Here is a 15,910-nt window from a genome sequence, read left to right as displayed (position 1 = left end):
TAGGTAACCCGTGTCCCGGCTCATCACGTCATAGCAGAGTTTTTAAGATAATTAACACAACTTTCATTAAAGGAAAACTGGTCTTAAATTTGAATTGTATAATATTTTTGGTTGAATTTCAATGTTAAATATATATATATATATATATTTATATTATTTAGAAATAGTAATAAAATATATAATTTTATATTTTGTAGAAATTATGTACTAAAAATATTTATGCATTTTAAGGTGTAGAAACCGAATGATATTATCATATATGATAACATAGACGCGATATATCACGTCTATGTTTTACTTAAATACTATAACTATGTAAGGGACTAAAAACTAACGGTATACAAATAGATGCTATCTAACAATAAAAAACAGGTCGCTGGAAATCCCCTGAATACAAATTAAGCAATAGGCTTTCACAGTTTTAGAGTTGAAATATTTTCAGCATTGTATAGGTCATACCGTATGGTTGTCACATTTTACGAGAAGAGTGCTCTTTCTGGTGTAATAAACAACGATATAATTGTCAATAGTCGAAAATAACACTCACATAAAAACCGTTCCAAAATTACGAAAACGTATGTAACAACGAAAAAAAAATTAAAAAGTTGATTGACATGGAATTGTGGCATAGAGCGTCGGAGAATTCAAATGAAAATTGAACTTATACATGATAGGTCATATAAAAAATATCCTATCAATATGTGCATATTTTTTTGCATTGCATCTCGTATAATCTCGTATTACGAATTTACAACACATAAACGAAATATATGTAATTATTTAAAACACATAAAGTATAATTACAATTAATTAATCAGTTAACAGTAACATAATAATCGTGTTCATTATACAAAGTTTAATTATTTGTAACATTATTTGAAAAAACCCTCCAGCGGAAATTACCTTTACATACATCCATGTAATGTTGTTACAAATTTCGTCGCCAGACGGAGGGCTATTCGGACTTATTTTACTTAATTATAATTAATTTGTTAACGCTACAGCACTTTGTAAATACGTTGAGCTTTAGAGGCAAACTCTAGCACTGCATTATAGGGTGTGCCTTGTCGTGATCCGTATTCCCAAAGAATATACAGGATTAGTAACATACTCTTTGTAAACAGCCAATCAGCATGTTGACATAACGGTATTGACTGTTTATACATACATGTCTCGTTAAACTTGAATTCTAATATATTATAGCTTACAGTCGTTGCGTCGGAATCCATTTTAAACAATGTGAAATAATGTATAACAAAGCATTAGAAAGTAATTATTATCACTCGTTATTGAATTACTCAGTATTATTGAAATAATGTTCGTTTTTTTGTTAAAAGATGTAATGAATGACACTAAATGTTCCGCACCTATTTTCATCTTATAAAAATGATCTTTCATAGGAAAACTTAAACTATGTGTAACTTATTATAAAAGACATTCTTATTTAGTTATCATATTAAAATTTTTGTTTATTATTCAATATTTCACTTTTGTTCTTATTCATTTAAATATTTAAGATGATAGTAAAAAAAAAATACTTGTAAGCGATGGGCGCGTGAAAATGTGAAATGTTTGCAAATTGCTACGCGGTGTCGCTTCAACGTGTATACCTAGTAACCCGTTTGCATCCGCTTTATTCTCTATCTCATTTCAGTTAAATAACCTTTACTGTTGTGATAAACTAGTAAACTAGAATGAAGATTTACGCACAGATCTCCATTTTAAATTAAACACGAAAACGGAGGTTACTTAAACAAAAATTTTAAGGCTATATATTATAAACGTGTTTTAATTATTAATTAATTATAAAAGTGTTTTAATTTTGGAGTTATTAATATTATTTACAAATTATTATTCAATCATTTTGATATGAATATACAATAAAAGAGATCGTATAACTACGTAAATTAAAGCCAGCCTAATTAAAATGAAATGCATACTTGTTAGCAGTCATTGTATTAAAACAAAAGAAGCAATTTATTAAAAACTAATTTGGCAAGAAAGTTTCTTAAGATTGCAAAATTCAAGTTATTAATTAAAATAATCCATTGTAGGTGACTTCAAGCCTAGGTTACCCTTGAAAACAAAGGGTTTTATTAAGGCCAACCATCTCAGACCTTTAACAATTAAAATACACAATGATAAGTATCTTTGCTTAATGTTTATTGACGGACCGAAAGTCCCTTGCAATTTCAATTTATATCCGTCTCTAGAGCAATTATGACTGTCTCAGGCTGTATAGTGAATAAAACAGGTAACTTGACATTAAAACAGGTAAGGAAATTCAGTTTTAAAACAAACAAAGTTGTATATAGGTCAATCAAAAATAAATTATCTATTATAATTAGATCATTTATGTGTTTCAATATGTTATAACTTAATATTAACTTCGCATTATCTTATTAGTTAAGGAATATTTATTCATGTATAAGGAAGTAAAAATATTGAGGCCGTATCACCACTTTGAAGCTATATTCATAAATTGAAATATCCCCTTCTACAAAAAGGTTTTTTTTAATTAATTAAGATTATTGTTATTGTTCATGTCATAGTACATCATAATAATAGAGTATTTTCTAATTGAAATAGTATTTCCTAATACTGAGCTTTATTCCCAGATAAGATTTCAATTGATGTTAATAATATGTCAATTATAATAACAGTATTTAGATAATAATTAACAGAATATACGGGTAATATGACTCGAAACTATTGTAGATTAAACCAATTATCTGTATTGTCTATGTTATATATACAATTACACAGATATTATTTGGTTCCCAATGTACACATATTATCATTAGTAACAATGTATTTCTAACCAAAAATATAAGCATCATTAAAAAACATTATTAATAATATAAATAAATAAGGTGTGCGTGTACCTTAGTGTCGTAGTTATTTGATCTATTGATTCTTCGCCGAAAAAGCTGGAAATCGGTAAATTAGTAATTCGGGATCTCAACTAGGCTGGCCTTTGTTGCGGCGAAATGAAATGAAATAAGTGGTCGGTAGGGGCAAAGCGAATTGCTGTGAAAATCCCGAGGACAATATTGCAATACGAACGAGTGTGGAGTGTGGAACATACGGACTGCCACATAAATCACATAAGTTGCGATTCTTGTTTGGAATAAATAACTGGTATAAGCCCAAGCCAGATTTGTATTTGAATTTCAGAAAACAAGAAGTATTAAGATAGCCCGATTAATTATTTATATAAATATAACGTTTTGGGTGTATAATGTCAATTGATTCCTATTAATCAAATAAAAGTTTTATTCAAAAGGATAGACAAAGTGTGAGTATAACCGATAAAAGTAATGGGATTGTCTAATATGTTCTGGAATACTTATAAACTGGAAGAGTTAGAGACTTGTGAAAGTTTGGAATCGACAGGTTATTTAGTAATAAACTTGACAGTATTAGTGGAAAATTCAACGCTGCAATATCCAAAAGTTCTACATTGTTCACTTATTGTTCACACAAACAGGAAGTTCGATCATAAAACTTAGTTTATAATATCAAGAAAACTTTAACGAATGCGCTTGTAAAGTTATAAAATTGAATTGTAATAAAGTAACGAAGTATTTTAGTAATATATAATTATGGTTTTAATTCTATATTATAAAATATAAGTTTTTAACATACATTCTACTTAGATTTTTGCATTATGTTACATATTGAAATAAGAATGTGCTTCTTAATTAAAAATAAAAAAGGAGTAAAATTAACATCTTTGAATGGTGCAACTTTACGACATTGCCTTTCCTTCTTTAATTAAATGTAACTAATTAGTCTAATAAAAGTAACAAAAATGTAGTTTTATTGACAACAGTTTCTCTTATAGATTTTAACTGTAATTTTTACTGACAGATTAAAATGCCAACCAGAAAAATTAAATAAAAAACATTTTTGAAATAAAAATAATAATTTAAAAAAATCAATAATAGTTTAGTAATTAAACACCATATTTTAAGGTTAAAAAAATGGTAACATGTCCCCATGCTATATAAATTATATCACTTTTGCTATTAACGCAGCAAACGTTACTTTGAACGTTTTTAAGGCACATTTACTTCATATATTTTATCGTACATTACAATAGGAGACAATGAAAATAAAGTTCAAATTCGTGTGTAGATTACCGTTTGTATCAAATGTGACTCCCTGTCGAACCTTTGTCATTTTAATCATACTTCCGATCTTTCAAAGTAATGGAATTGAAATATGTTCAATTTCCTACTTTCTGTAGGACTTTGTAATTTTAGGGGTATTGTCGTATATGGATATGTTATATAATAAAACACATATGTACATACTTATATCGATACCGTGCTTCTTACACCAAAATAAATAAAAAAATCTTTTAGTATACCGAAACATTACTAGTTCTAGGAAAATCGATTAAAAACTAATGTGGTGTATGTAGATTTGTTGGTTTCAATTATAATTCATACCCGTAATTGTAGTAAAGTTCAAATAAGCATTCACCTGGTAGTCATGGAAGGAGGGTAGTTAAAATATATTATAAGCAAAATTCTTTTTTATTGATATATTAATATCAGCTTCTGTAATAAAATATTAGTTTGTTATGTAGAAGCTTTATTAATCAAGTTTCGGTAGTTAAAATCCTACATCTATTTTTTATCAAGCAAAACATTCAATAAACTAAAAGCGATAATTATAAAAAATAAATAGAAATAAAAAAACATGAACCACAAAAGATTCATAAACTTATGTCCTTTGTTGTCTTTCTTTATAATACATGCGACGATAAAGCCCGCATGAAGTTTAACATAGACAAACTTTTAATATTATTCTACGCCCATACGCTTTTCATGCAGCTCGAGAATTGGAAAAATCTATTGTTTATCTGCATGTTTAAAAAATTCTTTGTACTACACAAAAACTGCTGTGTAATGAAATATAAATTAAATAAATATTATTTTTCTTACGGCTCGGAGAAGTTTCAAATATAATTACGAAACGTTTGATAAATAAAATGACGGTGGAAAAGGAGTTATGAAAGAAAAAGCCTCGTAAACATATATCAGCCTATGTCGACTCCAGAGTTCCAAATGGGACAAATTAATTTGTGGTCCCAATAAACTTTTAAACGACCTAATATATTGGCAAATGAATTTATATTTATGTCAAGTTTGGTAAAGCGGTAGGTACAATCAAGGGAAAGTCTGTTTTATTCTGTTAAATTAATATCAGATGACGTCAGCATTAACGTTAATCAACCGAGATTATTTTTAGGTTTATCGGATTTATTAATGCAATTTAGAACCTAACATAAAACCTCTATTATAGTTATTCTATATTAAATTTTGATATTATATAGTAATTTGAAAATATTATTGTGAACATATTGGAATTACAAATTAAAAAAATCCATTTGGGTATTGTAGAATTGAAAACCAAATTATTTAGAGTTGTAGTGTCTAATATTTTGACTATAGCTTTTTTTCCCAGTTGTATTTTTGCTTTCAAAATTTTAAAATGTTATTTTTTTAGGATTTTAATTGTTCTTTTAACAAGATATTTCGATATCACTAATAAATATTACAGTAATGTATGATTCCATTAAATAAGTACACAATACAAACCATTTTGCACGAATAAAATTATTTAGTCTGATTGAAAAAATAAAATTATTTAAATAATTTATGTGTAGTATTCAATAATATTTTCCATTCATATTTAATTCTCCAAATATTTCTTTATTAAAGTTAAAAAAATTATTTCGTTAATAAATTGAATAGCCGTCATTTTAATTATGAATATAGAATTCGAACGCTGTACACGGCGGAAGGCAATAAAAATACCACACGTCAAATCTGGGCCGCAATTATTCATTCAATGCCATTCAGTGTGCTTTTCCCCAACCCCTCGAGCGAGTTATAATGCGTACGTTACAAAACATATTTCCATCAATTTTAAAATAAATGACTTTAGGCTAAACAAGTCTAGCCATCTCTTTACAAAGTTGAAGCAGAACTATTAATTATTTTTATATAAAAGCAGTAATACATTTCCTCGCTAAAGGGTTTTTTTTAAGTTTAATATGTATATTGAAAATTTTAGGATCAAGACCGTTAGTATGTATGTTTACAATTTATCACAATTATTTAAATAAAGTAAATCATAACATATTTGTTTACAGTATTGGCTTTTAGGTAAAGTAGGCTGTTTTTATATAATATTATTGAAATTGAGGTGTTGTCCTGTTCCGGATATTAAAGAAGATCGCAATTTGTTTTTAAAAACATAGAAAGATTTATTTGGATTTATAAATAATACATATTTTGAATTATAATTTGTCACAACATCGTATCTAATCATATATGTAATGTCGTAAATAAATGAGTAATGATAATACAAACAACATTTTTTAATTAACAAAGGTATTGTTTTGAAAAAAAAAATCGGTATTCGTTTTCTTTTTCTCCAAAATATACAATGTAATGAATGTCTGTAATGTAAATCTATAAAGTTATTATATAATTATATAACTGTCAATTGTCTCGAAAAAGCGTCGACATATTTTCTTCCGTTATATGCCCTTCACATTTACGGATATATTTAAAAAACAAGAGAGAAACATGAAACAAATTGAATTCCACTCAAAATTATATTGTTATGAACCTGATGATGATAAATGAATGAATAAACACATGTTACCAAATATGTATGAGTAACGATTTTAATAAAAATAAAAAAATAATATATTTTTACTTCTTAATTATAATATAATCTGACCTCTTCAACTGCAATAAAATGTTATAAAATTTTGTAATAATATCCTATTTTACTTTAAAACTAATAGCTATTCTTTGTATTTTAATTCATCAATACGTTAAACATCTTGCAAAAAAGTGTAAACAGGAATTGTAAGCGATGAAATAAAACAGAGGGAGCTAAACGTTAAATAATAGTTTACTTTTATAAACAAGGGTTTTACAGAATTAAAACCTATTGCGTTGTTTTACGGATGAAGTAATAGATTTAAGATTTTCATTGAAACTAACTTGGTATTAGCAGAGCTAAAACGTTTCCCACGAAATGTAGTTGAGCTGTTAGCAACATTGATTCATTAAGTTAAGTATATGTTAATAAACTAAAGCGCTACTTGAATGCAATTATCTCTAAGTATCCTACATATCCTGACATTGAAGATAACATAGGGTGCACTTAAATTACATTCTCCTGCAAATAGCACCATGTATCGGCTATATTGTCGTGATTAATGCAAATGACCACCACGACACTTTGAATGTGATTATAATGACTATGTTATTAGGACGAGTCATATGGAGGGTAATTTATTAGATTGAAGCAAACATCTATGGCCAATTATAAACATTTATTGATAGAAAAAAAGGGTACCTAATGCAATCTCGAGACAAAATAGCTATAAATAACTATTGTAAAATGGTTTAAAAACCTTAACAAACATGTCTTATTTTATCATATCTGATTCTTTTCTAAACATTCAAGTTTGTTAAGAATGTTACTAACGAGAATTATTTAAAAAACAAAATAATATACAAGCTTGTAGATCAAATTTTATTGTATTTTTTTTTCTTTTTAAAATAACGTTATTTTGTCATAAAATGTTATTTTATTTTTGTTTTCATTTTATAAGTTGATTTATGTTTTGATTTAGTTACACTATTGTTATTCAAAAATAGTTCCTCGATTTGTATTACCGGAAATTACTCTGTGAGACGTCTCCGTTAGATGATTGTACTTCATTTCCGTACCACGTACACCTCCTGTAATTCGGAAATTGACAAAAAACTTGTACAAGTTAAAGTGTATAATTTCTAACAATAGTTTTAGTATGTATGTGGTCATTGTATTTGTTGTACGTGGATTTATGATATAAATAAAAAATGTATTATAGATTCGTGGTAAGCTATTGACAGTTTTTATTTATTCAGTCAAGATATACCACATTCAACTATTTAGCTGACTATAATTTGTGGTATTTATACGATGTGTTTTAAATCCCGTAGTCGTGGTGGCCTAGAGGTTAAAGGCCCGCCTCTCATACGTGAGGGCCTACCTGGCAAGTACCAATGTAATTTTTTCCGAGTCCTATGTACTATCTAAGAGTATTTAGACACCACTGACAGACAGTGAAGGAAAACAATGTGAGAAGAACTGGACTTATAATTTCAAATTATAAGTTTGAAATCGCCAATCCGCCTTGAGCAAGCGTGGTGATTAATGATCTAACCTTCTCCATATGACAAGAGGCCTTTGCTCAGCAGTGGATTCCGATAGGCTGATGATGATGATGTTTTATATACCATTGTTAAAAAAAAATAACGATTTTACTCGTTTGACTGAGTTTATTTTAATTACGGAATCCTATCGATTAAGGATTACCTTATCTACCGTAATCTAATAAAGTTTTGAAACAATTGACCCTTTTTGTTTACATTTTTCAACTGTAACAAAAATTCGTTGGTTTGCGCCCGTTATCATTAAATCGGTAAAGTAATTTTCATTGCGTGATTATATTCCATAATCCACGTACTATAATTATGAGTATTTATAAAAAATAGCCTCAGATATTTATGTAGTAAATGACTACACTCAGACACGATAATGTCAGAGATACTCGACCATATAATTGCTTCTATATACAATCTAACAACTGAGACAAAGTTCTGTCTTGAATCTTATTAAGTAGTAATAGCCTATTCAAGTTTCCCATGCATGATACTTTAATAATTTTAATTATAATTACATCAAATAAAGCAGTAACAGAAGTTGTAAATAATGGTTTTATAATATTATTATAATTTTATTTTATATTTAAATGGGTAGTTAAGAATTAGGTTCATCAAGTTTTTAATAGAATTTGAAGTATATAAAAGCTAGTTGTTACAAATATGTCTCATAAAGTCTACTTAGTCATAATTACGAGAGTTTTTAAATTAAAAATAAAAACATGGGCTTATAAAGTAGGACGTGGGACTTAAGTCCTCTAAAAAATGAGTCGGCATTATTTATTCCTTAGGCCCCTTTTGGTTTTAATTCGGATTTATGTATCTACATTAAAGAAGACTTCTTTATATTTGAGCAAAAAACATCTCACCTTCCCACATCTCTCAAAATCTTAATTACCTAATACAACATTTGGATTTTTACATTTTAAAGCTTGTAACCCTAAAAGTATTAATAGCTTAAAATATTTGAGGAAGTTAGAGAATTGATAAAAAAATATTTTGTGGTATTTTATCGCTAAATATGCTAAGAATATGTGGACACGGGTAGAATTGCATGATTTCCACTACTAATATACTTAGATGTTCATAATTTTTAAATATTTAATTTTATTTGATGAGGTACTTTGTGAATGTTTTTATAGTTTACATCAATGATCTTTAATATTGAAGAATTGTATAAAGACATATCTTATTATTTCTTAATAGGATAAAAGTATTAAGATATAAATATACTACAAAAACATGTACATACGATTCTTAAAGGAGGTTAAGAGGGTACAAGAGTAACAATGTATGTATGTTGTTGTTTTATCTAATATCGGTGCTGTTAACATTAAATAAAGTCACCTAACATTTGAGTTATTCTCGTTGCTTCTATTCGTCGACGAATTGGAACGTATTCAGACTCGCATGAATCACATGAATAGACCTTTCAGCGAGCAATTTTTAATGTACCTACTCTTCGACCATACTGCAACTGGAGTAATATCCATTGAATCGATCCGACCCGATAAAATGCGGGTTTGCAATGCTTTGTGATACTCCTTATTGGGCTCGATACAATATCGGCACGATCTGTTACACTCTATGATGTCTGTTCTTTCAATTTGTAATAAAGTTTTGCGCATCGTTACGAATCTATTATAACATTAACCTCCAGAAGCCTAGCTACTTAGTTATTCATGTAGAAATTTCTTATTTAGTTCTTCTAGCTTTGCTTTGATTTTTAGATTTCATACAACTTTCAATGTTAAATTGTGTTTATACAAATATGCTTTAAAAATATATTTATCTATTAATATTTGAACAATTTTTAATCAATAAAAAGATAATGGATTGTCTTCACGGAACATTGTAGAAATGAGCAGATTTTAAAATTTTTCTATGAATTTGTTCTAAATGGTTTCTATCTTGTGTCAAAATCTTGCAGATAAGCAAAATGTGGGGTCGGTCCCCTGTTTAATGATCTTCTAACTTAAAATTTCATGTATAATTTAAAAGGTGCCAGATACAGAATTTTACATATGAAATACAGAAAAATTTTGTAAGCTTACAATTTGTAGCCGTTAAATAAACATCTATTAATATTTTTTTTATTATGCTGCCAAATGGCAAATAAACACAAACATAAATCATCCCTACTTTCAGTACATTATGAAAAGTTGCAACATTAAAAATATTTTCTACTATTTTATTGTAAAAGAAATAAGAATCAAATTTGCCCCCATTTTTTTCCTTACATTAATTTGTTCTATTTATTATAACTTTGAGTTGGGCTTTATCAATATTGAAATGGGGACCGAGCCAGTTACTTTGTGCTGAATTTGAATTCTCAGGGGTCTCGACTGCCGGCATAAAAGATGTGCATCTCTTAAGCTAGCTTATGACATTATTACAGCTAGATATTGTATTATATTATATAGGGTAGTAGTAATATAATCTTCTTTGAATACGACTTATATTTCAAATGAAAATTCATATCTCTATAGTAATTTTTCACACATAATATAATGTATTTTAATTGAATAGAAATTTAGGATATGCAGACTAATAAAATATGCTAACATCTATTATTATAAATAAAATAAAAACAATATAATTTGCATATTGGCTTCCATTTATGGTACCTTTTTAAGTTTTATTATGCAGTTGTGACCACGATGTGCGTGCACTATATTTATCAGTCGAATTATTATGCGCGTCAGTGTTTTATCGCTGACATAATATATACGGCTTACATACCTAGTTTTTATAGCCATGCCATATTTCAGAAAATAAAATATAGACGTACTGTATAAAGGTTGTTTCAACTTTTTCAATAACACAGAGCGATCCTCAATTCACGTGTTAAAAAAAAACATACAACTCTCACTGTGACTTGATACCATACTCGTTTCGTTCCTTAAATTTGTGAGGACTTTGTAAAAAAAAAAATACTATTAAAACCATTTACTTCTCTTGACGAAATCTTGTCCATAATTGAAATTTTGTAAATACAAATTAGAAGTAATATTTCCTCACATTTATAAAATATTATAAAGCAGATATTTATTTTCTGAAACGGTTTATTGTACAAACTCGACTCAATATACTTCATAACTATTTTATTAAGTATTTGCATTTCTATTAGTTTTTAGTATGCAAATAGTCTAAATTTCATCACTGCTACGGCGATTATAGTTACCGCTGTTACTTAACTATATACCTGAACTATCAGTCGCGATATAAAAGTAATATCATTTGCATTATACCCCGTTTTCGGTTCGGCCGTGATATTTCGAAATGCATTATCATAATGCGCCGCTCGAGTTTTCTTTGAACTTTGAAAATTGGTACACGTTAGAAATTCTAGAGTCGACTTGTTACCTAACATGCGATGAAATATACTTTATCGAATGTAACAATAGAATGAAGGAAGAATAATATATTTGAATTTGAAATAACTCTGCAATATTTGTCAATTTCATTACACAAAAATGTCATGTTCTCTTTTATATGGGTGGTATTAAATAATACTTAAATGGGTGTATTCAGTCAAGAATAAAGCAAAATCGCAGGCTAACATCAAAAGCATACTCTGGTATTAATAAAGATAAAGTTGTTTTTTTTTCTCCTAGAATTCTCCTAGATAAAATTTAGAAAATGCTTTCAATGACGGAGATTGGCAATGAGGTTACGATAAGGCGAGTGCGGCGCGTGCGTCTGCATATTTTTCCCTACCATTTTCAATTTAAACCGTATAATCTTGATAGGGGGTTTGTTATCAAACAGATCCCTTTTTCTGGATTTTTAAGATGTGGTTTATTGAAAATATGAAGCAAACCATATAATTCAGAGGACAAAATAGTATTGGTGGTTTTTAAATAAATAAGTATCAATGTCATTGTTTTGTAAATGACAGAGCATTTCTTAAAACAAAATTAAAGTAATGTTATTAAACTTGTAATAAATTATAATTAAGGGAACAATTACCGCATCGAGTAAATAAACAAAACCTGGTTAATTAAATTGGCAGTAGATTTGTTTACCCGAAAGTAATTTTCAATTATATTTTTATATTTCCACACAGTATAGGACGTATTCTCACTTCGTATACGGAGGCTCGATTACGTGAATATTGAAACTGAATAATAAATATTAGTGAGAGCAAGGTTGGATACGAAAGATTTACATTTGAAATTGACTCCGTAATCCCTCACGTTTGACGGTGCGCTTTGATCTTACTCTCGAAATGCATCGTTCATCCATCCATTACTTAAATCGTTTTTAGCCATTTTCAGGCGATAAAATTTTTGCACTTAATTTTTTTCCAGTCGAATAGAAAATGATGTTCATTTTGTAAGCGTTTTTGTCGAAGAATTTCGTTTTCCGATACATAATGTCCGTTCACGAAAAAGGCGATCACTTTTGGCTATCGTTTTCTTTCTTTTGTTTTGCATTGAAATCACAAAAATAATATTGTTTCGAAATAACGAAAACATAGATTTCTATTAGCATAAGTTATGTGTAAATATAAATTAAATGATAGTAGCAAATACTTCGATATCTTTACAAAACGAAAAGATCAGAGTAAAATGTATTATTAATAGGCCGATGTTAGTGGGATATACCTCAAATATTTATAAATATGTTTTAATTTTTTTATATGTTACAATAACTGATCATATTTAAGTCTTAATGTAGAATAAATTCGGGGTTTAGTAAATTTGGGTATTTGAAAGTAATGACGATACGCTAAACCAATTGATGTTATAATTTCTATTTAAAATAATTAAATAAATAAATAAATTTAATCAATAACAATAAATGTAATCAAAGGACACTATGAATCTTCTGATACCCTATAAAATTTGTTCAATGTGTTATATTTCGCGAATATTCTATATCAGCTCAATAGGTTTTAAATGTTCGCATCGAAAAAAATAAAATAAAATTAAATTGAAAAATTTTAATTTATATAATTGTATATTTTGAAATTGTTATCTGTTATGAGGCCACCCGTCTAAGTATCAGTATTATAAAATATTTTGTTTTTTTTTATGAATGGGGACCTTTTTTGAATGAAATCTATCTATTTATGGATCATTAATTAGATTTATCTAGTATAAGCGTAACAAAGTTTTTCTTAAATTTAACTATTCCTACTTCTAGATAGGAAAACTGATAGAATTGAAAAGCCAAAATAATGAATAATAATTGAAAACAAAGTAAGTCACCTTTGTTTACAAAAATGTATAAGTTAATCCTTTGAACTGTTTTACTACAACATCATAGCGCCCACATCATACGCAAGCTAAAAGTGTACCCGTCACTAACATATTCACTGCCACGTACTTCTATTATCTGACCCTCACAGGGTGCTATCAATTGTTTATTCCTATGGCTAATCTTTACAAATGCTTTTCGAAATAGGGTTAAAAACAATATCCCACGAAAATCATTACAAAAAACGTTTATCGAATAAGTGTTTTTTTTTCATCAAATATTTGTTTTTATGTATGATCTCCAAATTATCTGGCTCGAACAAAACTGAATTGATTGTTAGATATTTTTATTGTTGTTTCCATTTATACCGCTGCCATCACACCCTGGTTTTGTTTACCTATCATTATTTTTTTTATTTCATTTTTTACTTGCTTTGAGCTAAATTAAAAGTCAATACAATTACTCAACTTTAACGTCTTTTTTTTATTGTGCCGTTTTTTTTTTAGGAATTTGCTACTTCCTTTAATTATTCACCACTTTTACCTCGTGAAGAGTTTTTTATTAATTCTAGTTTTTGTTTATAATAATCTCTTTGTCTTTATTATCTTTCGGAATAACATCATTTTGATTTTTTATATGTGAATTTGTTGGTTTTAGCGTTTCACATTTATTTAGTAATTTATTATTAATCGAAGTTGACTATACTTGTTTTTGTATTACTTTTTTTTGTATTTTCTTGTTTAATCTATTACACTGTTCTCCTTAAATTTATTATTTAGGGAATCTTTGAAGTATTTATATCTCAAATAAGGCGTATTGCTGGATAATAAAATTTGGTGTCTCGTGCTACATTTCAAATTTTTAAGTGTCAAAAGGATTTCTGTACCAGTAAGGCGGCTATTTTCATTTTCGAATTGCGGTCACATCGCCGAGTGAAAATTCTTTGTATAAAGAATCTTTGTTGCCGTACAACAATAATTTTCTACTAGTCAGTTTGTCATTTCTAAACGATAGAAGCATTTTTTTTTTCATTATATTAAAGAAAATCTTAAACATTACCAACACATACATTTTAATGTAACGCTACATTACAGACTTTATACGAAAATCGTTATGTAAAGCAGGACCTAAAACAACTCTTTGCGAACATTAAACGCTATCAGTCGGGTCCGCTTTTAAGGGACTGCTTAAATAATTGTACATTCAGCTACAAAAGTTTTTAAACGTATCCTATATTTTTAATAGTCCTATAAATACTTTATAAAGTCATCACATTATTATTTATTATAAATTATAACAGTAACTTATGTATTCTTGCTTAGTTATCTCAACCAACCGTAAGTTACTTAGGGCATCAGGAAAAATAAAAAAAATCTTCTTGCATATTCTTTAACGTATCGATAGGTATGATATGAGAACGAAACCGAAAATATTATATATTAGTATTTAATTGCTGAAGGCCTTTTTAAAAAGTTAATATAATAGAGAACAGCGTTTCTATTAACCCCTCTCTGTTTATGTCGAGCTCTGAAATTACACGATTTCATTTAAAAGAAGGATACTCGGAAGTTGCTAATTACAAGAAAAGGTTAATAATTAATACAGTTAACTAAAATAGTAATTAAAAGAGCCTCCCTGTAATTTAGTCACTTTAATGATTTCATTCATTAAATAATAACTTTTGTTTTGAAGGGGAAATCTCTAAGGAAAGTTTAGTTTGTAATAAAATAGAACAAAAATAATTTCGGATAAAGTTTATGTTGCCGCGATATTAAAAACGTGATGTTTACGCAACACACATCCATATTACGTTATAATTATTTATTAGAACCATATTTTATACAATATTTTTTTTATGTTACATATAACTAAGTTTGAATATAAAATACTTTAAATTAAAAACAAGTTACAGATGGGATTTAAAAAACAATCTTTTGAACTGCCTAATGAAGCTGTTCGTTTGTCGACGGTCAAAACGATCTGGCAACTAAACACTGCAAACATCACTTAGCCAGCACTGCCTGTGTAGACTGTGATTTTGTTAAATTACGCGCCACCTCTATTTTTGTCTACACAAGCCAATATTTACATATGTAGATAGGGGTCATGGTTGTATAGGTGTATTATATGGAATTTTATTGATTAAGGCTACTGTTTTGGTAGGGATAAAAAACATTTTTATTTTTATCTTGAAACTATAGGAATGAAGTTTAAAATTCCGTACTACTACTACCGTATAGCTGCAATTGTAGACTTGCTCTACAAAATATAAATCTTGAGCCTTTTATCTCAGAATCCTCTTTTATTTTGAAACTCTTAAACTTGCTTTATTCTAATGTCTACAAAGAATTAAGCTTTTTCGACTTTAGAACAACTACCACAAAAGGAACAGATGAATTCCTTCATATAATAATATTATCTATGCTTTCGTAATTAAACGCTATTTTCAGTTGTTCAAT

Source organism: Danaus plexippus, chromosome Z (genome assembly GCF_018135715.1).
Source record: "Danaus plexippus chromosome Z, MEX_DaPlex, whole genome shotgun sequence".
NCBI classification, from domain to species: domain Eukaryota; kingdom Metazoa; phylum Arthropoda; class Insecta; order Lepidoptera; family Nymphalidae; genus Danaus; species Danaus plexippus.
This window is presented reverse-complemented; position numbering follows the sequence as displayed.